This window comes from Ambystoma mexicanum, chromosome 1q, assembly GCF_040938575.1.
Source record: "Ambystoma mexicanum isolate Mex_15411 chromosome 1q, UKY_AmexF1_1, whole genome shotgun sequence".
In the NCBI taxonomy this organism is placed as follows: domain Eukaryota; kingdom Metazoa; phylum Chordata; class Amphibia; order Caudata; family Ambystomatidae; genus Ambystoma; species Ambystoma mexicanum.
In genome coordinates this window covers 468782788-468805665 of record NC_090922.1, presented here as the reverse complement: position 1 = coordinate 468805665, position 22878 = coordinate 468782788, and the positions used below count along the sequence as shown (strand labels likewise).

Here is a 22878-nt window from a genome sequence, read left to right as displayed (position 1 = left end):
CCCCTGGTGGCTGGGGGGTGGGGGTGGTGGGAGACATGAGTGGTGGCCTGGTGGAGGCTGACCCTGCACTGCTGGGGGGTGGGGGTGGTGGGAGACATGAGTGGGGGCCTGGTGGAGGGTGCCCCACAATGCTGGGGGGTGGGGGTGCAGGGGTACATGAGTTGGACATGGGTGGGGGCCTGCTGGCAGGTGCCCCACAGTGCAGGGGGGTGGGGGTGGTGGGAAACATGAGTTGGACATGAGTGGGGGCCTGCTGGCAGGTGCCCCACAGTGCTGGGGGGTGGGGGTGGTGGGAGACATGCATTGTTGATCAGTAGTGCAAGGTGACATGTGGGTTGGCTGGGGGGCATGCCCATGGTGGATGGGCTGCCTGCGGGACATGAGCAGGGGTGCAGGGTAGTCCCCCGTGGTGTGGGCTGCCTGCAGGGGCCGTCGAGGTTGTGGAGCGTACACCTGGGAGGACCCACACGGCCAATTCACGTGTAGTACTCCCCAGAACCCCTGAAATACACATTCCCTGCTGAAATCGCGTGTGGAACTTCCCGCGCACCCCTGAAATACACGTACCCTGCTCGCACTGGGACAATCGCGTGTGGAACTTCCCGCGCACCCCTGAAATACACGTACCCTGCTCGCACTGGGACAATCGCGTGTGGAACTTCCCGTGCACCCCTGAAATACACGTACCCTGCTCGCACTGGGACAATCGCGTGTGGAACTTCCCGCGCACCCCTGAAATACACGTACCCTGATGAAATCGCGTGTGGAACTTCCCGCGCACCCATGGAATACACGTACCCTGCTCGCACTGGCCCATTCGCGTGTGGAACTTCCCGCGCACCCCTGAAATACACGTACCCTGATGGAATCGCGTGTGGAACTTCCCGCGCACCCATGGAATAGACGTACCCTGCTCGCACTGGCCCATTCGCGTGTGGAACTTCCCGCGCACCCCTGAAATGCACGTACCCTGCTGAAATCGTGTGTGGAACTTCCCGCGCACCCCTGAAATACACGTACCCTGCTGAAATCGCGTGTGGAACTTCCCGCGCACCCCTGAAATACACGTACCCTGCTGAAATCGCGTGTGGAACTTCCCGCGCACCCCTGAAATACACGTACCCTGCTTGCACGGGGCCAGTCGCGTGTGGAACTTCCCGCGCACCCCTGCAATACACGTTCCCCGCTTGGCGTTTGCTGTTTGCCAGCCCGGTGAACTGTTCCAGGGTTAGCACAGCCCTTTGCGATGATTTAGCGATTTTGATGGCTTTTCCTTGCGCGAGGGCGTTCTTGGGGGCGTTACTGGCGCTGCTGCAGGGTCGCTGCGATTCTCTGCGCCACGGCTGGTTTGGAGGCCTAAAATCCATGAATACGCTGTGCGCGGAAATCGGTTTTAGCGCACGTGCCTGCCGCAGTCAATCGCACGCGGACACTCTGCCCCAGCCGCTTGCGACACTTTTCTGCGAAATTCTATGAATTACCCTCTCTGTTTCTTCTTCTTGATAGGACCCCATACATTCATGGTGCTACTTTCAGAGAGGTGTCTTTTGGCCTCATCATGAGTTGGGCTTTAGCTCCTAAATGCGGTGGTAACGCTATTACCGCTGCATTTACAGGCTGGCCCAATCACGAGTTGGGTGCTAAATGGGCTGTATTACCTACAGCTTCTTGCTGGAGGTAAAAATCCCATTTAGCGCCTGATTTCAGCACTAATAGCACAGGCTCAATTAGCGCTGTTGCTAATAGCGCCCTGCAGCCCCATTGGGGCCAGGCAAACCTAATGGGGAATGGGGATTTCGCGCCTTACTGCTACTTGTGATCTGGCACTATTAGCGCCGGACCGAGTAGCAGCAACGCTATCTGCATCGCACAGTATCCCAGCGGTTTTACTCCCAAGATACCGCCCAACTCGTGATCAGACCCATTTGTGTTTTGAAGTTGTAATACATCTACTACCGAGAGCATAGGGCTGACCAACATCTTTTGAAATAACCTCACTAAAATGGGCCTTTGTTGCTGTTTTGAGAAGTTCAGGTCCATTATAAGAAAATGGATGTCAAATGGATTTAAGATCAATATGCAATTTATTTATTGAAGTTTCCTCCCTGTTTACAGCTTCCTAACAACTGTAATAATATTTGTGTGAAGCTGCATGCTCTGGTATACATGACACGCTCAATGTCCGTGTAGGTACTTGGCCATACATATATGTATTAAAAATAATGTCTAAGTGCCCTGGGGTGTTGTGTTATGCCTACTATATGGCCAGTAAACCTCAAAACTTTCTGCTGATGTTTAAGTATTTGATCAGCTTTAAGAGCTGAGAATGGAGTATTTGTTTTCCCCCGGCCAGTTTCCTTTTTCAAACTCTTCCTGCATTGCAGGATCGGACTCTTTCAATCACTAATTTCTTCAAGATAGCATGTCATCAGCCAGAGTTCACCCAGTCGGTGGAGACTGGGGTCAGTGCAGAGAGATGACACTCTCTTAGGTCAATTGAACAAGTGCAGTGATGATGGGCCGAGTGCAGGGCCCAGAGGTGAGTGCGAGAAGACTGGCGGGGGTGCCATGGGCCTGTGAGACCCTGGGGTACACCAGGCGGCCAGTCAGCAAACTGTACGAAAAAGGAGGGAGAGGGAGAAAAAAGCAGAGGGATAGGTTAGCAGGGTAGAGGAAGAGAGAAGGAAGAGGAGAAGCGGGAAGTCTTCAGGAGTTTCCAGAATTTAAGGAGATCAGGCTCTAGATGGAGGGCGGCAAGGAGGCTATTCCAGAGGGAGGCCCCTGCTGAGGATAACGATCTCCCTCCAAATCTCTGCTTGTAGAACCGGCTTACTCGCAGAAGGTTGGAGGTAGATGAGAGGAGGGCTCGGGAGGGACAGTATTTAGGTAGGCATTGTTGCAGATAGGTAGGTAACAGGCCCCAGAAAGCCTTGTGGACAATGCAGAGGGTCTTAAACTTGATGCTTGCAGCCATGGGGAGCCAGTGGAGGCATTTCAGTGCCGGAGAGATGCAATCCCTGTGCTTGAGGCCAAGGGTAAGGCTTGCAGTTCTGTTCTGGATGAGTTGCAGAGGGCGCAGAGCAGAAGCAGGGAGGTTGAGGAAAAGGCTGTTGCAGTAGTCCAGCCTAGAGAGAACCAGAGCTCTGGAGACAGTGAGCTGCTGGGGGAAGGTGAGGAAAGGTAGAGTACCTCTGAGGAGGTGTAGCTGATAGTTGGACTTTTTAGAGATGTCCAAAATGTGAGAGGAGACGGAGAGAGTGGAGTCGAAGATGACCACAAGGTTTTTAGCCTCACCAGTGGGTGCGTGCGCAGGGCCAAGGGAGGCCAGCCAGAGTGAAAGTGGGAAAGCGGGAGCAGTGGTCCCAATGCAAATGATCTCAGTCTTACTGGCATTGAGGCAGAGGTTGTTTGCAGCACACCATGACTAGTAGCGGACAGACAGTCAGATATGAGCGAGGAAGAGGAGGCGGCTGAGGGTAGCCTGAAAGATAGTTGCGTGTCATCTGCATAACACTTCAAGTTAGAGGTGAAAGTGGCAATCACATGTGCAAAGGCAGCCATGTAGACGTTGAAGAACCAGGGGAATAGGTTAGATCCCTGGGGAACGCCAAAGGTTGAAAGAGCGATAGTAGAGAGAAAGGCTCTGAGTTCCACCTGGGATGGACGGTCGGAGGAAAAGGAGGTTAACCATGCCAGAGGCTGACCTGTGATTCCCAGGGAGTCACGGAGACGTGCGATCAGGATGTTTTAGTATCCTGTGGTAAATTATGAAAGTTGAATGTCACACAAGATGCAGACTTTGACACCTTTTATTGGACCCTTCTGCAAGAAGCATTTGCAGGAGTGTGGTAAATTGGTTGTCTCATCTCTTCCTGTTGGAGCAAATGCATTGGTATAGGATGGCTTAGCTGTAGATAATGGACCGTTTTGATGGTTGTATCCAGGAACTATATGTTGTTCTTGGAGTGTTCCCTGGTGAACCTTATGCATTAGTGAAAGCCATTCAGTGAGTCATGGAAATTTTTAAGAGTGTCTTCACCTTCTTTCCAAATCAAGAAGGTGTCATCAATATAACACAGGTATGTTTAGTGGTTTCAGGAATTGTTGTAAGAACTCTAGTAAGAGGTTCTCCATGAAAGAGGTTCACCATGAAAAGGTTAGCAGACTGAGTAGTCATTTTTGTGCAAATGGCTATTATGATCTCTTGTAGAAGGTGTCTTCCATTGACGCCAAATGTGTTGTGTGTGAATATAAATCTTGTGAGATCTTAGATAGATGTGATTGGGGTATATATATTGTTGTTTGCTTTTTGAAGGAATTTGTGGCATGAAGGAAGTCCATCTTAATTTTCAATGTTGTAGTAAAGTGCAGCAACATCCAAAGTGTATCTCTTGAATCTTTCTAAAGAAGTGTGTTGTGTCTTGTACAAAGCGTTCTGTGTCCATCACCAGAGGATTTCGGATTGGAATCAACATTATCCAGAAATGGCTTTGGTTAATGTATTTACTCCAGAGATGACCGGTGGCCCACATTACCTTGCTTGTGGATTTTTGGGAGCAAATAAATAGTCCCTGAAGTTGGATTGTTTGTTGTCAGATGCTGGAGGTGTTCCCCAATGCTACTCGGCATGGATTACTCTATGGTGGGGTCATCACTAAGTTCCTGCTAGTAGTTATTGTCAAGAAGTTGTCTTCATTATGGTTCTATTTTGTGTTTCTGTGTATCCATGACCACAACCCCACCAACTTTGTCAGCTGGTTTTATTATGATTTTCAGGTGTTTTTGGAGACTTCTTATTGCTCTTCCCTGCTGGGTTGTGAGACAGTAGGTGTATGCTTATGTTTTAAGCTACTGCCGCATGGCAGTGTCCAGTTTCAGCACTTTTTCCATGCCTTCATATTTTGGGCAGCACTTTGATCATTGTTTGGCCTGTGAAAGAATTCTTCAATTAACCTAGAGAGTTGGATTTTGTCTAGTTCCTGGATGGGGGCGTAGGTCAATCCCTTGGAGAGTGCAGAACGTTCAGAATTGGGAAGTGCAGAGGTTCATGACTGATAGTTGATTGGTGGAGAGGTCACGCGTGGGGCCCTCAGTGTTGCTCCTGTTTATTGATAGCTGACTGGTGGGATGCTCTCCAGTCGGATCTTCAGTGGTGGTCTTGTTTGGTGTGAGGATAACTGTGTCAGGGGGATCAGTGACCCTTCCACGTCCCTGAACAGTAGTTTGTCTCATTCCTTGTATATCCTGCAGTTTCTTGTTCTTTGAATTAGTAAATAATTCAGTGTCTTTGGATAGTTCTTTTGGAGCTCATGCTCAAGTTGTATTGCTGGGTCATGCATTTGCTCTTTCAGTCTTGTTGTAAAGATGTTTATCTCCTTCATCAGCCTTGTCTTGGAGTAGAGAAGGTGTACAAAGTTATTCCTTATTTGCTCGTGTTAATTCCTGCAAACCTGCTCCATATGTACCATGTTATGAATAGTCCTCAGTGGGTTTACAATCCTAAGACCTTTTGTTATCAGGTTTTGTCTGTTGCAGACAGTCAGGATGAAAGATCACTGTCCGGCACATTTTGGTATCCATTCTGAAATGCAAAGAAAAAAGTTCAATGCCATGTTAGTCCAGTTTTAATTTCACACAAGAGACAGGTTTTGATACCTTTTATTGGACTTTCACAGTCCCACAGACAGGCTTGGAATGCCGCAAAGGACAATATGAAAATGTGTGAAGTGCCAGCCCCTGATTCAAGGATGGGCCATTTTGTTTTACAGAATTAACCACTTTGTTGGCCACAGTGGGACAGTTTCATAAGTTACTACACTACTTTTAACCAATTTTACTAAGTAAATATGTTTTCAGATGCATCATTTGCAACATGTTTTACCAACCCACCCTTGCCCTGGATAGTCCCCAAACAGTTTGTTCTGGATATAAAAGACCATAACACTCTTGGAAGCAGGGAAAAGCTCTATCTAAAAGTTGAATTTAATTAAAAAAAGGAAAATCAAATCCTGTTCACATGTAATGGTGAGGTAGGCCAGGCAGTGTTAAAGTGGGCCCGGTAGTTACTTAAAATTACTGATGGTATTTTAAAAGGAATAATGAAATGAGAGATTTAAAAATACATAATTAACAAATACGGTTAGTATTGCATTTTCCCCACACTAAAAATGTGTTCTTAAGCCTCTGGTGTCAGGACATTGTAGTGATTCCACTGCAGCTTCTTATGTTCCCTGGCTGCAGAGGCGTTGCTGGGGGGGGGGCTGGGGAGGAGAGGGCTATAGCCCTGGGTCTTTTGGTTCTAGCCTCAGATAGAAGCTCTAGGGCTACAACCAAAAGGCTAGCTAGCCCCCAGTCCCGACAGTCCTGACATTAGACCTAGCAACACCCCTATCTGGCTGGCATAAAGTGTGCAAGAGCTACACGTTGATTGCTTCCATGGGGTGCATTTCATCCATCACATGTAACATAGGTTATTACTTGCAACAGTTTTACCAATGCCATGTAATCCCACTTTCTTTTCAAATGTTGGGTATGACTACCCTTGAACATTGTCATGGTCTTTCATTTTTCACACATATTGGATTTTTCAATGGTTGCTAACAGCTCTCGGATATTGCAGCTCTTGATACATTTTGCTTGTAATTCTTCTACTTTATTTAAGCAATAATCCTGCGTTCTGCAGGCTTCTGCCCAAGTTATAGACTGAAGCAAAGCGAGGGCTTTAACGCTGGGCCCCGGTGCTGTTACCGGGCCAGTGAAGCCTGTAGAACATAGGATTATTGCTATTAACACCTTGAGGTGCTAATAGCAATAGAAAAGAAAATGACTGCGCTCCTTTGTTCGCAGCAGTGGCTGGGGAGAGTCATGGTTGCCATGGAAATGGAAGGCAGGGCTCTGCTCGGAGCCCCTATTCCATTTCCATGGCTTCATCAGGAAGCCGTGCGGCCCGGGCAGAGAAGCGCTTAAGACAGTGGTCTGCAACCTGCGACTGTCCAGATATTTTGGAATACAACTTCCATGATCCCTCACTATTGACTGTGCTGGTTGGGGCAGATGGGAGTTGTAGTCCAAAATATCTGGCTAGCCAAAGGTTGCAGATCCATGGCTTAAGAGGTAAGGAGATTTGAAAGCAGGGATAGATTGGTTGGGCGGATGTGGAAGGGCTGGATTTGGTGGTGGGAGGCAACGAAGGACGAAAAACAGCAGCATCGGGTGTGGCATCCACTCAGGTAGATCCGAACCCAGTCTTGCATGAGTAGATTCAGCCTGGGTATGGAGCAACCCGATTGGATGACACACCCGCTGAGGCTGCTAAGAAGAATCTTTGCACATGGATACTTCTTGAAGAACAGAGTTAGCAGGCATACAATGCAACAAGTGTGTTTGTGTGCTTCTTCAGCATGTCGAATATGTTTGACCGTTGTGTTTTTTGTGCACAAAGTACTGCCATACATATCAGACAATTCGATCACAAAGACACTGTTCCCTGGAAAACCATTTGGTGTTCAGATGCAGATTAAAGCCCTTCCTGTTCCCCCAATAATCTATTGTGAGAAGGAACAAACCGAGATTGCTTAGCATCTAATAACCTTTTACAGTGTATACCAATGCATTGGTTTGCTAAAAGAATGTAATATTGACCTTTTTAAAGTGGTTGCTGCACTATACACATTCCTATAATATTCCATACCATACCATATAATACCACACCACACCACACCATACCACACTACAACATACCATACCACTGTTGAGACATTCTTAGTTGCTGAACAGGATGCTAGAGACCCATATCTAATGTCACAGCACATTTGAAATCTGTTCCACAATGTTCCAGAGTTAATCCTTCCAACTGCAAAGGAGATTATTAGCTGGAAAAACTAGTTAAACTATGCACACCTGCGCTAACACCAATCATCACCAAATTTGTCAACAACTCCTTCTTTTCTTATGTTGTACCGGCCAGGATTAAAGAAGCAATGGTCACCCCACTGCTCAAAAAACCATCACTAGACCCCTCGGTACCCAAAAGTTAGTGCCCCATAACCGTTGTTCCTTTTTTGCTTTAAATAATCGGCAAAATTGCATACTCCCAAATACAAAACTATCTGGAGCAGAACCATCTCTTAGGCGCTAGACAATCTGGGTTCTGGCCAATTCACAGCACCGAAACAGCACTGTTAGATCTAAAAATCCAAGTGGACTCCATAAGAGATTCCGGTAACTTGTGCATCTTACTATTATTAGATTTGGCAGCCGCTTTCGATTTGATGGACCATAACAAACTATGTAATACACTGATAGTTAACTTCAAATTCTCACAGGAAGCCACCCTCTTGGATAAATCCTTTCTCTCAGAACGTACCTCAAGAGTCACCATTGGCAAGGATGCTACAGACCCCATACTAGTCCCTATAGGAGTGCCACAAGGCTCTTGTCTCTCGCCCACTCTCTATAATGCCCATACAAAGCTACTATTTGCAGCCTTAGACGCAAAGGGTGTTATCTATACTGACTTTGCGGATGACAGCCAGATACGGTTATAGGTCAAATGTTTGAAAACAAAAGGCTTGAATGCCTTTTTTTCGACAGTAAAAGGACCGAAAAAAAGGATTGAATTCTATTTATTTTTTATGGGGGGGTTCCCCTCCAGCCCCCTGTTTTCCTTTTATAAACACGTTTTTTACACATGCTAAACTAAAAAAATATTTAAATAAATTTAAAACATTTAAAAATCCTTTTTTTTCGGTCCTTTTACTGTCGATCAAAAAGTCATTCAATCCTTTTGATTCGAACATTTGACCGGACACCGCCAGATACTCATCCCCATTATTGGTAACCAGGAGCAAGACTTAATCATGGTAAATAAAATCTATGCCATCATCCAAAATTGGATGGCTAATAACAGTCTCTGTCTCAACGATGAAAAGACGGAGATTCTCATTATTGGTTCACCAGCCAAAATCAAATCTCTTCACTCAGACTACTCCACCATCATAATTGACGGTACTCCCTTTCCTATAGTCAAACAGGTTAAAACAATAGGCATCCACGCTAGGCATCCACCTAACATTGATCAAACATGTGAGTGCACTTTCATCAGCCACATTCTATACCTTCAAACTTATTGCGCTAAGCTGCCAATTCTTGACCCCACAAAACTGTATTACTCTCGCCCGGGTGCTCCTACTGTCTAAATTAGACTATTGTAATATGCTACTGTTAGGTGCTTTAAACACAAACCTGGCCAAACTCCAACTCCTGCAAAACAAAGCGCTGCGAGCAGCCTTGGGCATAAAGAAATGCGACCACATCTCAAAGACTAGAAGGGAAGCTAATTGGCTCCCAGTCAAAGCCAGAATTATCTTCAAAACACTTTGTATTACCCATAAATGTCTCAACAAAACAGCTCCCACCTCCCTCAACAATGACATTGCCTGTAAGGAGACCACAAAATCTCTGAGATCCACAACAACTCTCAACTTTTTGTCCCACGGTACCAACTCACAAGGGTGGGAGGAAACAGCTTTCCGGTATTGGCCCCCAAAATATGGAACTTCCTACCTTCTAATACCAGAAACGAACCTCCCCACCAGAAATTCAAGAGGATGTTAAAAACCTGGCTTTTCAACAAATACTAAATCCAGAATAGCCCATCTTCCACACAAGTCTTTACAGTATTATATCTGTGCTCCATGCGAACAAAGCTGCACCAACTTAAGTACGATTCAGATTCTCCTCTATAACCAGAGAATCTTTTAAGTAACTATGCATTGACTATGCTTCCTATTGTATGACCTGTAACTACTCTCTCCTTGTAACCAGATACTTAAGCATTCTGTAACCTACCCCGTGATACCACAGGGTTGGGCGTATAACAAATGAAATAAATAAATAAATAAAAAATAAAAATAACTTGTTAACTGATTTCAAAGAAATACATTGTGATTGGTCCTTGGAGGCATTGTTGAACACTATGTCCATATGAAAAAATAACTTTCAATAAGTGTCTTAGGGATTTTTCAATATGAAATGTGACAGGACCTTTTTCCAGGCCCTGTCAGGGCAGCGAGGTGGGACCCAACCCCTGCAGCTCTTGGGATGCCAGGATGTCTCGTTTCAAGCCCCCTCCTAACCCTTTCTTACCTGGCGTTCTCAGCCCAACGGAGAGTAAGAGCTGTGGCGAGGAGCTACAGAGAGAGGGGATTGTTCTTATTAAAAATAGGCCTACGGGAAGGCCATAACAACGGAGGACAACAGTCCCTTATGGACTATCTTTCTGTACATGAGTGGAATGTGGCAAGCCACACTGATCAAAGGGGTTGAGGCATAGGCCCTTTTTTGAAGTTTCCTTTTGCCCTCCCCTCACCTACCCCTCAAGAATAGATAAGTGGATTTTCTATGGACAGCTAACAACTCCTAGGAGAGGAAATTTAATTTAAAGAGGAGACCGGAAATTGGAAGTTGGTAGGTTACAAGAGTAAGGTCAGAAAGTGGCAGGAGGAGGAACAAGAGACCAGCAGGAGGATGAAGAGAAGAAGTGTGGAGGGGGTTGGAGAGAGGAATACAGTAGTGTGGTTGTGTGTGAGTGGAGAGATTGAAGTAGTGGTAGTTCGTGGTTGTGGTAGTAGGAAGAGGAGAGGTAGTTGTAGTCAATGGTAGGGTTAAGGACACCTGGGCTAGAGTGGCGGCAGCCCAAACGAGACACGAGAGGGATGGCCCTAGCTCCAAATACTACAAGGCACCTTGAATATCTTAAAATAACGCAGTTTGGTCCAAACGTACCTCTGTACAAATCCAAATAAACACCCTTGAACCTTCTGTAGGAGTCAGTGCAGGTTTTCTCTGACACTCCATCACACATCCTTTTCTCCTTAATACTTTTTGAGTATCAGATGTATTTGTAGTGCCGTTTAACGTCTTCCTTTGTGACAACCTTAACTTTCCAAAGGGCCTCTGGTAAAAAGTCAATTGATTCTGCCTTACTTGCACTTTCTGGCTCATTCAATGGTGTTGCAGGAGATTTTTCTGCACTTCGAATGACATGATGTAACTTTTTCACATCACATTCTTTGTGATACACAATGTCATGTGCGTGATCATCTCATGGAATGATATACCCTGGCAACTTCATTTTCCATTGCCTGTTTTCCCTCAACCGAACAGAATCATACTCTTCTGACTTGCATCGTCAGGGCAATACAATGGGCAATCGATGCCCCCCAGCTTCAGGTCTATCGCAAAGGCTGCAGGCATTATTTGTTATGGCATCCCAGTACTTTGGGATCTTGTACTGGGACGCTCCTTCCTGCTCACTGAGCTGTCACCAGAATGCCCATGTTCTGCCATTTGTTTTTGTATCTGGCATGTGGTCTATCAAGATTACCTTTGTGTGTCCACCTCTCGTCATAGGACATGCCACATTGCGTTAGTTAATTTGCTCTACAGTTGTATTTTTTATTTTTATTTTTTATTTTTTATTGTATGTAATCAACTAGTGATTTTTACATAGTCAATTTACTTCCTGTGAATTCTGAAGATTTCTAAAAGATGAATCAAACACGCAAAAACACAATTTCTGCACATGACTGGGTGAGAGTGTTGAGTCCTGTTGTTGCACCCTACTGTGTTTCATGTTTCGTGTTCTTTCATTTTGGCAAAACTGATTGTTAGACGTTTTGTTGTTGCGATAGTCCCTTTTGACTTTTCGCCTGATATCAGTCTGTTCCACCATACATTTTCATCTAGAACTGAAACTGACATCCCAAGAGGCGAAACGTATGCACTTCTTTCGTAGCTAAGCGCCTTGAAGTGCAACAATAGATGTTTGAAATTTTCTGGTTCGTCTGTTGCTTTGCATAATCTACATTCTTTGGAGGTTGCCTGGACTCTAATGCAGAGGATTTCCCGTGTGGGCATTAGGTTCAGACGGGCTCGCAGAATGCTCCTCATTAATTTTTTGTCCGGGAACTGTTGACAATATGGCAGAGGAGATTTAAGTTTGTTGAAGGATGGAGGGAGATGTACAGTTAGTTTGTTTGACTGTGCTTTATCCACTGTGTCGATCCAGTCCATGTGCACCATTTTACTTTTTCTTTTTTCAGGGTTTCCGATCAGTTCAGCTTCAGTGCAGGCTATTTTCTTCAATTTTGCTATCTGCATTAGCGACCATTTTGTTAGGCTATGTAAACGGCCAGTAGAGAGTTCTTCAGCTATCTATTTGAATAGTGGAAGTGTGTCTGGAAGGATGATTTTTCTGTAGGTTTGCATAGCATTTTGTTCCACAACTCCCAGTAAAGACTGAAGGCCTAAGTCACGCCTGATGTTAGCTATGGCCGGCGAGTTTCGTAAGCCCAAAACAGATTGCCATAGTAAGCCTTCAATTTTTGACCAGATTGAAGTTGGCATTGATAGGGTTGCACCCATTCCATAAAACAGCGCCGGGGCAACTTTGCCCCTATAAAATTGGATTACAGGCTCCGGTGAGAATTTACCATACTTCTTGTCAATTGATCTCATCTGGGCTGCTAAGTTCCTAGCCTTGCCCAAAGAGTAGTTTGCATACATGATTCCCGAGCTGAGCTGTCATTCATTATTCCCAAGTATTTGTAGCAGTCGAAATTTTCGATCTTAATATTTTCCAGGAACCATCCTCTGTTGCGGGACTTGATGGAATCGTTTTTTGCCAGAATCAAAATTTTCGTTTTAGATTTATTGATTTCGAGATTGTTTGCTTTTATGTAATTTGCCAGGTTGGTCAATTGGCTCTGTAGACCTTTTTCGGTTTGATCTAAAAGAATTAGGTCATCTGCATAAAGAAGGCGAGATATGTTGGTATTGCCTATTTTCGTCGGAAAGGCTCGAACCGTGACTTCCGAGTCCTTGAAGTCTCCAAGGAAACTTATGAACAGAGCCGGAGCAAGGGGACATCCCTGATTTAACCCTCTCTCTGCCGGAATCTCTTCTGATAACGTTCCTTGTTTGTCCAGTCTGACGCGCAATGTATTTGCTGTGTGTAAGGCTTTTATTGGGTGTAGTATTTCGTTCGGGCATTTCCATCTGTGCAGTTTGGACCAAAGAAGACTCTGATCTACTCTATCAAAGGCCTGTGTAAGATCTATAAAGGCCAGGAACACCGGTGGAGAGCCCTGCTTTACCTTGGCTTTAATTAAATTTAGCATCAGGATGTTTGCCGTGGTTCCACTGTTTTTAAGGAAACCCATCTGAAAGGGTTCATGTGCTGCAGACGACTTTGCCCAAGTTTGGAATGTTTTCAGCAGGAGCGTTGCAAATATTTTGCCGATAGATAATATCAAGCAAAGAAATTGGCCTGTAATTCTGTGGGTCTTCCCTGTTGCCGCGTTTAAATAGCGGAACAATTATTGAGTGCGTCCAAGTAATGGTTCTGGCTGATTCGCAATGCCGGAATATGATGCTTATAAATTTGGCCCAGGCTTCCGGATGTTGCTTCAGGTCGATGTTGCTCAAACCGTCGGGACCCAGGGCTCTCGAGGAATTCAGATGTTGAATGACGTTTAAGATGTCTTCTTCGTCGGAGAGGGTAGCCCATTTGCCACTAGACGGTTCTGAATTGCTTTCCCTCTGGTCCTTCGGTGGGGCAAACATGTTCTTAAAGAAATGTGTCCATTTTTCCTCCGTGACAGCGTTTACCAGATCACTTTCCTGTCTGGATGTTGTTGATTTAATCAAGGCCCATAATTCGCTAGATTTTTTAGAGCTAGGTATCTTGAGCATTTGTTCTGCATCATTTTGTTACATTTCCCTCCTGCGACACCGGAACCACGATTTATAGCTGTTGATTTCCGCTAAACACTCTGACCTGGCCAAGTCGGATTTGTCCATAGCTGCTAATCTATTAGCTCTCCTGAGGAGTTTTCTTCTGTCGACTAGATCCTGGTCGAACACATGCAGATGATTTCTGCTAGGCCCATTGACTTTCTTTGGTTCAGTCCTGAACTGTAATAGCAAAGGAAGATAGTCTGGACTCTCACATTCAATGCTATTGAGTACTATTTTTTCGCCGTAGATAGCTGAAATGGTCTTGCTGTTTGTGGCTGATAAGCGAAGTCTAGTTCGCTGAATGTTGGCTTCTAAAGCGGGCAGGCGAAGCTTATTTGTGTGATGTGGCGATGACCAGGTTATCGAAAGCAGGTTATGGTCGCTTTCTTTTGTCCGTGTGACTTTAAATTTTAATCAGTCGTAATAGATTTTCTGATGCAAAAATGTAGTGAAGCGTGGCCCCTGAATTGTCCCTTTCCCACGTAGGTAGAATGTTCTCCCAAGATTTTAGCCAGGCCAGATTATGAAATTTTCTTGAGTTCATCGCGATCATCCATGCTTTACCTCTCTCTTCCGACGATGATTTGGGTCTGTTATTGGGAACGTTAGCATACTCTTGTACACAGGTTGCATTTAAATCTCTGCAGATGATGATATAATGTGTATGGGCGTCAATTTTGATGTTGTCTATTGCTTTTGTTACTTCATTACAAAAGTTTATGATTGAAGTTTGTTGCGGGTTCCAGTACAAGTTTAGTATCGCCAGATCGATGGTGTTAATTTTTTTGGACTTTGGATCCTCAAACGACCAAGACGTCAGGACTGCTAATGTTCCATAGCTCTCTGAAAGCTTTTCCCTGATTTTAATGCCTGATCCTATTTTCACTGCAACTAGTAGACCGGATGATGGACGTCCAAATAGGCCACGTTTGGCGGGAGAGAGTTCGATCTCATAGCCATCTAGAGATGGTTTCTCAGTCAGCCAGGTTTCCTGGAGGCATATGATGTCAAAACCCAATAAGGACCGGTTGTTGCTGCTTGTTAGGTGAGCATGGCTTCTGGTGTTCCAAGAGGCCATAGAAATTGATCGCATCTCCAGTGTGTCTAGGGCTGGCGTTATGTTAGCCCATCTTGGTTGCTATTTACTGGTCTTGCCATTAACTGTGGATTTTAGCCATTCCCAAGGGCCTTTCGGGTGGCGTGTTGCATCACAAGTTGGGGACAGATCTTTACTGTCAAGATGTTCCTCCGAAGTCAATCTTGTTGGGGTCCTGTCAAATCTGGTTCGTCGTTTGTTTTCCATTTGACTGGGCCTGTGGGGTGCATAAGGGCCATCCGTTTTCCTCGAGGTATCTGTTTTTGTATTCCAAGCGTGCTCCCTCTGAAGGTCTCTGAATGATCTGAGTTTTGGTCTTGCGTTACTTGATTTTTGCAGTCGCATAGGCTCCAGCTTGCTGGTCGATGGTTCCTCCGACGGTATTTTTAGTTTGGTTAATAAGAGGCCAATTTTTCACAGTTCTTTATACGCCTCTTCCTTTCCTGTCTGCAACACCCTTGCTTTTATGTGCAGTAATGCCATAGCCCTCTGTTCTCTTCGCTAGTTGATAGTGACCTTAGTGATTTGGTGTTGTTCAGAATTTTTAGCAGCGTTTTCCTGTTCAGGATCATGTATCCTGAGTTGTGCGAAGTTTGTTCTAGCTTAAAATGTCTGGTGCCCTGTTGATCGCTACGCGAGTTTCTTCGAGAGGATTTCTCTTGTTATGTATACTTGATTGCTTCTGCTGAGGAGTTAGGTTGTTTATTCGTCGTTGTTCTAACCTGTGTCTCTTTTTGTGAAGCTTCTGGGTTTTGGTACTTCCCAACTTCTGCTCTGTCAGTCACTGTTCTTGCTTTTCTCTCAGGACTGGAGCGACTGTAGTTTCTAGATTTAATTTTTTTAGACACAGGAGTCGGGTCTTGTTGAATTTCCAGATTTACCCTCAGAACTGATTTTGGACTGCTTTGATTTGTCTTGGTCAAGGAGAAATCTTCATCGTCCATATGTTGAGATAAATTCATAAGGCTGCTAGACGCCTGGAAGTCCGCTGCTGTCTTCGGGGAATTGCTTAGATCGATGAACACTGAAGCCTTCGTTTGGTCTTTTGATTTTTGAGATTTATTTAGATGAATTTCCGGCTAAGCTTGGTTCTCTTTAACAGCCAGGTTGCACGGGCCAAAAGCCTTCGTATTTTTCTCAGACCTTGAATTCCCACTTGGTAGTTGAAAGGCCGGATTTAGTGTTCGTAAGGGGCCGGCACCCGTCTTTTCTGCAGCTGTTTCAGTTGGAGCGATATTGACCGCCTTCAGAGGTTTATTGTGTTGGTTGTGAAAGACAGGTGCTATTTTGTCCTGGTTGATGCAGATTGGCGATTGAGATGCCTTCTCTAGCTCTGTTTTTTCTGTACAACCGGTTGATCCTTGTTTAGTTGCATTTCTATCCGGGATAGCTTATCCTCAAGGATTACTTGCTTTGCCGCCTCTTTTGTTTCAACGGCTGTTATGTAGCCTTCTAAGAAAGTCAATTTCGACTGCCAGGATAGAGGTGTTGTCTTTTGCAGAGTCATTTAAGGCCTCGTAGAGTTTACAAAAGGGAGATAGAGCGATGGTGAGCGCAGACATTATTGTAGTTAGATCAGGCCTATTCTTAGCCGATCCTTTGCTCGACTCTCCTAAGTCCTCTAAGGAAGGTCTTTTATTTGATGTCGCTTCTCTTGAATCTCTCGATTGGGACTGAGTGTCAGGTGTATTTTCAAATGAAAAGGAATAGCCGGAAGTGATTTTTATTACTCTTAGTGACCTCGGTAAATCTTCCCTGCTAAAGTTGAGAGAACCAGAATAAGGATTCGCTGGTAGGGACAGGCGGCCCAGACGGTGGTTGTCCAGGTGGACATTGACCCATGATTGTGAGTTCCTTTGCAATTTTGAAGTATCCTTGTCTTGGCTTATGGCAGGTGAAATCTGAGCCGGAATAGCCAACATCACTTTTTCTAACGCCCTAGGAGGGCTAGTCCCGTTTTTAGTCTGTTGTTTGGTTTCAGGAATACTGGGCACTGACGGAACTGTTTTCACTGCAAGCTGCTCAGAGCAAATCGAGTCAAGGAGCTTTTTACGCTGCACAGTTGTCGTTGCCGTCGCTCCCGGACTAGATGTGGGCAAATTTGTTGGCTTCGAAGTTTCTGATGGCTGAGCCCCCAGATCCGAATTGCATAGTGTGCTCGACTGAGCCAGACAGGGCGTAGCGCTTGTGGAAGCAAGCCCTGAAGGCGCTACCGCTGGTTGGATTGAAGAATTCAGTAATGGTTCGGTGGTAACTGGGTTACTTGTTTCGCTGTTCTCTGATGGAGTTTTGTATGAGGACAATGGCATGTTTTCTTGTCCTAGTGCGCCCTTTGCGGTTTTATTTTTCTGGCTGGGTTCCAAGGAAGATTTTTCCAGAACTTACAAAATTTTCCCATCCGATAGTTCCATTACCGCGTTGTGTTTGCGTTTACATTGGTGTTTTTAAATAAGTTGAAGATAGCTTTTGGAGTAGGGTTCTTGGGGTTATTTTGGGTACCCATGTCGTTTTTTCTTGCTGCGTTTTGATTTAAGAGGCTTAAATTGGGTATCGGAACTTTTTTACTAGCTTTGATTTTCATGCCAGCCTCTGCTGTCGATCTTTTACCTGTTTGTTTTTTTTTGTAGATGATCTTTTTTAACGGCAGGGTACGGCCAAGCAGTGCTCTGGGGCTTTGAATATCTGGTCTTCTGTTTGCAAAGTCCTCCAAATCAGTTCTTACTGGAGCGGGAGAGCCACTCTTTTCAGATTAATTTGGCGCTGGCTGGCGGTTTCCCTGTGGTTGAAGCTCGATTCCAGAACAATCACGTCTTGAAGATAAGTCGGTGCACTCCATTTGGTCGATGGACTCTGCATGCACCAAAGCCACGATCTTTAGACAGTGTGTGTGCAGGTCAGGGGAGTCGTCGAACTGCTCTGTATGTCCAACAGCTACCGCATCTCCCCCTCCACCAAAGCTCCCCTGCGGAACAGGAGGAGGGGCCGGAAAAAGGGCCCTCCCAGGCCGTCCTCCGACGGCCACGGAGGGAATCCCTCTCGCCGAAGCGGGACTCCGGCCCGAACTCCAAGCTACGTCCCGCGATGATCTGGAGCAGCAGGGGGAGGAGAAGGGAGAGACAAGGCCTCCAACGGCTTCCATGTGCACCTCGGGGTCCTCTGTGGGTGACTCCTCCCTGGGCGCCACGCCACCCTCCAGCGGCTCATCCTGCGGAACTGGGGGTTGTGGAAGTGTACCAGCTGTGGGCTGACTCTCGCAGAGCGCCACTGAGGAGGAGCCTCCCGTTTCATTGGTAAGTGCCATGGTCTTGTTAGATTTACTTTTTGGCCTGTTTGGTGACAAAGCTGTGACGGAACGTAGCTTTTCCTGTCGAGAAGTCCTTAGCATATTACTGCTGCGGAGAATCCATTTCGAGTCCGGGTCTGGAACCGCAGGCAGAGAAAGGAAGGGACGTGGGGGGGAACCCATGATGCTCACACCCAGCGGCCCCTGCAGCCCTGCGGACTGCAGACTGCTTCTACTCTGCGTCCTACTCCGCGTTCCGCTCCGCGGAAAGACGTAGGGGTAATGTTGATCCGCCTCCAGTAGCAGCAATGGAGGAGAGACTGCAAGGAGTTCAGGGATTGCAGACTGCTTCTACTCTGCGTCCTACTCTGCGTTCCGCTCCGCAGAAAGACGTGGGGGTAATGTTGATCCGCCTCCAGTAGCAGCAATGGAGGAGAGACTGCAAGGAGTTCAGGGACTGCAGACTGCTTCTACTCTGCGTCCTACTCCACGTTCCGCTCCGTGGAAAGACGTGGGGGTAATGTTGATCCGCCTCCAGTAGCAGCAATGGAGGAGAGACTGCAGTTGTATTTTCAAAGTGTTCTACAAGGTGTTTACAATTACTAATTTTGAATTATTTTGAACAAGCAAATAGTTTAACAGTAGATTTTGAGTTTTGAACTAAATCCTCTTTTTGTTGGCATTGACTAAATAAAACAAAAATGAAAGCCAATACCACTTTACCCAATTCACTTCCTGGCTTCTCTTTACAATGCACTTCATTTGCTCCTATATTAAATGTGAGTATTTTATATATCTGAGAAATTAAGTGATCGTTCGTATTACCATTAGGCAATGGTATATTCCTTCTGACCAACTAGGCTGTGCCAATGCTCATTATGGAGGAGGAAAATTCACAGAAAGTTGTGGTGATCAAATAATTCTGCAGGAAACATGCGATGAAAGGGAAGAAGGCACTGATTCCTGTTAATGTGAATGAGCCAAACAGTCGCGAAATAGACAAAAACAACAGACGAAAGGGAGAACAGGGACATAGTGACATTTAAAGCAGGGACACCATTTCACCAAAATGCCAGGGGTAGAGGAAGGGACATCACACGACCATTGACCTCTGATCACATCACAGGAAGTTATGTCATTTGACCCCACGCCAAAGTGATATCACGGGAAGCAATGGAACACGGCCGTTCACCTCTTGACAAAACAGGAAGTGCTATCACATAGCATTGTTCCTAAGTACAGTATGAAAAATAGGGTTACGATAGCACTATAATGTAATATACATTTCATACAAGAATGGATCGCTATAGTTATCGTTAAGTACAGTGTGTATAGGCCCATATTACCAAATTACTGTGAATACAAGCAGACGTCCATGGCCAAATGATAATGATGTGTTATTATATAGCACTTACGCTTAAGCGTTTTATATAGAATACATACAATATCACCCAACCTGTGTTGGTACACATGTATCGACCTCAGAAGGATGAAAGGCTCAGTTGAGGTATTTAAGAACAGACTAAATCAGTGACTCACCCCTTGAAGTGTGCCTGAAATAAACCTTTAATGAGTATCGCAATTATTGAATAGGATTCCAGAAAGACAAATTATTTGATATTCCTATTCCTTCTTATTTAGGGTCACTGCTTAAAGTGTTAGACTTGTTGAACCCCTGTTCTTTTTTTGACTTTTTTTAAGAGGCCTGAACACGAAAGCCAGCTACTCCAGAAGCAAAGAGCCACATGGTGCTGGCCACAGCCCAGGAGTTTGCATTTAAAAAGAATTAAAAAGAGGGCTTTTTTTCTTTGTTTTTTAGGGGTAGCAAGGGAGACCTCCAGGGTCGCAACTGCGACCCCTCGCAACCCCTAAATGACGTCCTTGATTAGCAGTGAGATAGAGAGAAAAGAATCTGTGCAAATATGGGTCCCGCAGCCGGTTGATACAAGCTTTCAGGTCACCATAGCTGCCATACACCCACAGGTTGGTGGTAGTCCTCATTTTATTAACAGTCGACTGCCTCTGCCAGGCCACAAATCTATCTGCTCCTACAGCAGAGCCTGGATGTAGTTGTTGTTGGCCTTGCACTTATTTATTTTTATTTATTTGAATTTGTATAGTGCACATCTGCCCGTGGGCATCGTGGCGCTGTTACAGTATGCTCAATTGGTACAAAGGTACATTACAGCAGGTAAGTACATTAAATACAATATTTGGTACACAAATACATTATAGCGGTAGGAATTCCATACGGTAAAACGGTGTAATGGAGATGATGAGACAGGTTAGTTGAATAGAAGGGTTTTGAGTTGTTTGCGGAATGTGAAGTAGGATTTTTCATTTCTTAAGGCAGTGGGTAGCGCGTTCCAGTTTTTGGCTGCTAAGTGTTGGAAGCTGGATCCGCTGGCTTTACTTCTTTTGAAGATGGGTACATAGATCTGGTTGGTCAGATGGGATCTAGTGGGTCTAGTGGATGAGTTGATGGTGATCTTTTCGGATAAGTAGGGAGGGGCGTCATGGGATAGGCATCTATGTGTGATGGCCATGGTTTTGAAAAAGATACAATCTTTTACTGGTAGCCAATGGGCCTCTTTCCTGGCCTGTGAGATGTGTTCCCTTTTGGGAATACTCAAGGCAGCTCTTAATGCATTATTCTGTGTGATTTGCATCTTGTTTATATTTTTGGCAGAGGTGCCGAGGAATAGGGCATTGCAGTAGTTGAGTTTAGTGCCCACTGTTGCTCTGGCTATTGATAGGCAGTTTTTGGTGGAGAGGAACGGTTTAACCGCATTGATAACCTTGGTGGTGAGTGCGGCAGAGGAGACTATGGCGTTGACCTGGCGTGACATTGACATTGTTGAATCAAGTTAAACTCCTAGGGTTTTTACTGATGAGGAGACTGTGAATGGTGGAGTTGTCGATATTGAAGGTTTTGTATTGAGGTGAGAGTTTGTTTAAGGTTTCTTTAGTTCCTACTATGAGGATCTCTGTTTTGTCTCTGTTTAAACAGAGGCCATTGGCTGCCATCAAAGTTTGGATGGCTGTGTAGATCTTGGTAAGCGCCGCAGAGTCATGTCCATAGGTGCCTGTGAGAGGGAGTAGGACTTATGTGTCGTCGGCATAGTTGGTGTAGGCTATGTCGTGACGATCAAGATCATTGAAAAGAGGGAGGGTGAATATATTGTACAGTGTAAGAGCTCTACATGTCCCTTGTGGGACTCCACAATGGGTGGTGGTTGGGGTGGCGCAGGAGGAGTCTGAGAAGACTTTCATGAGTCAGCCCTTGAGGAAAGAGGTAACCCATAAGATGGCTTGGGGAGAGAAGTGGGCTTCGTTTTGTAGTTGTATGCCTAGGATGTTGTGATTGACCAGGTCAAAGGAAGCGGACAGGTCCAGCAAGAGCAGAAGTGCTGGTTTGCCTTTGTCCATGATGTCGCCGAGTTGTATTTTGAGATCGAGTAAGGATGCCAGTACTTCGCATGCCAGGGCAGAACACTGCAGCAAATGAAGAAAAGAGACAACTTGCCGCCTTGCTGGCGAGGGGCAGGTGGGCCGGTGTCACCTGGGGATCAATAGTAGGATAGTCCTGGCAACCTGAGCATAACATGGAAGGGGTCTTCACCATAGTGTTGAGCGGTCTTAGGTGCTTGGCAGATGCAGGTGGAGCAGAGGCTCTTTTGCTGTTGGAACGCTAGATGCTCCCTACTCGGTGGTTCAAGGTAGGAACCTGGCAAACGGCCCTAGCATGGATGGCCTCCTTTCTTCCTGAGAGCAATGCGGGAGCCAAAGCTAACAGCCTGGGAATTACTATGGATAAGCAACCATCTTAAACCAATATGGCAGAAGCAGTTTTTTAAAAAAGTTTCTTCTGTTAAAAAATAAAAGATATATTTTGCACTAATTAATTTTCCTGTGTCAAGTACAAGCTGTTCTTACATTAGGATTGCCTCAGGTTGTTTATGCTATAGCATCTATCTGGGCTTACCAAAGTATCTGATATGCCACCGTCAGCAGATACAAAAAAATAGCAGCTCGTAAACACTTGAATGTCCGGCTGAGAGAGCATATTCCCCCCCTAACTGGCTTCTGTTCACCAAGGCATCCATGACAGGTTTAACACATCTTTCCTAAGAGCCTGATTTAAACAATATGTACTTCCCTACCCAGCTGGCTCTCACTCACACACTTCCAAATGCTTCCTAAAGTCTACAGAGTTTGGATAAGAGGGTTTTTTATTCTCATACACAGTTTTAACGCTGTGGAACTCCGTCCTGCTTGAATTGAGGTTGACTCAGTTTTGGAACATAAACATAATATGCGTTATGTACCAATAAAATCCGTGTTCACTTCAATGTGATTGGTCAGAGGGCCCAGTCAATCCTATTGAATAGATTATCATTGATTGTTTGATGCTATTGCAGCTGCAAATTCACCAAGGTTTCAGGTCCTCTCTCAATTCCCGCAGCCTCTGCTTGGTGAATCCCAGAAATTAGTCAGCACAGAAGCTAGCCCTGAGCCTGGTATGCACTCCAGCAGGGCTGGTCCTAAGATTATTGGGGCTCTGTGTAGCTGAGCCTGCTGGGCCTAGAGACCAAAGCAACTCCTCATGGATGACGCCCAATGTGGCTGAAACATGTATGGGGATGATTGTGGTCTTGTGCAGAAAACATGTGACCTAGCAGTTCTGGCTGGTCTGCCC

The 22878-nt window shown here is 45.5% G+C and overlaps 1 long non-coding RNA gene across 1 annotated transcript in view; it reads right to left on the bottom strand.

Moving 5' to 3' along the window:
- Positions 1-3793: 3793 nt before the first annotated feature.
- LOC138521504 (uncharacterized) overlaps positions 3794-22878 on the bottom strand; it is a 40251-nt gene continuing 21166 nt past the window's right edge. The window contains exon 2 of the long non-coding RNA XR_011283065.1: positions 3794-5581. This is a non-coding gene — a long non-coding RNA (uncharacterized lncRNA). The remainder of the gene's footprint in view (positions 5582-22878) is intronic.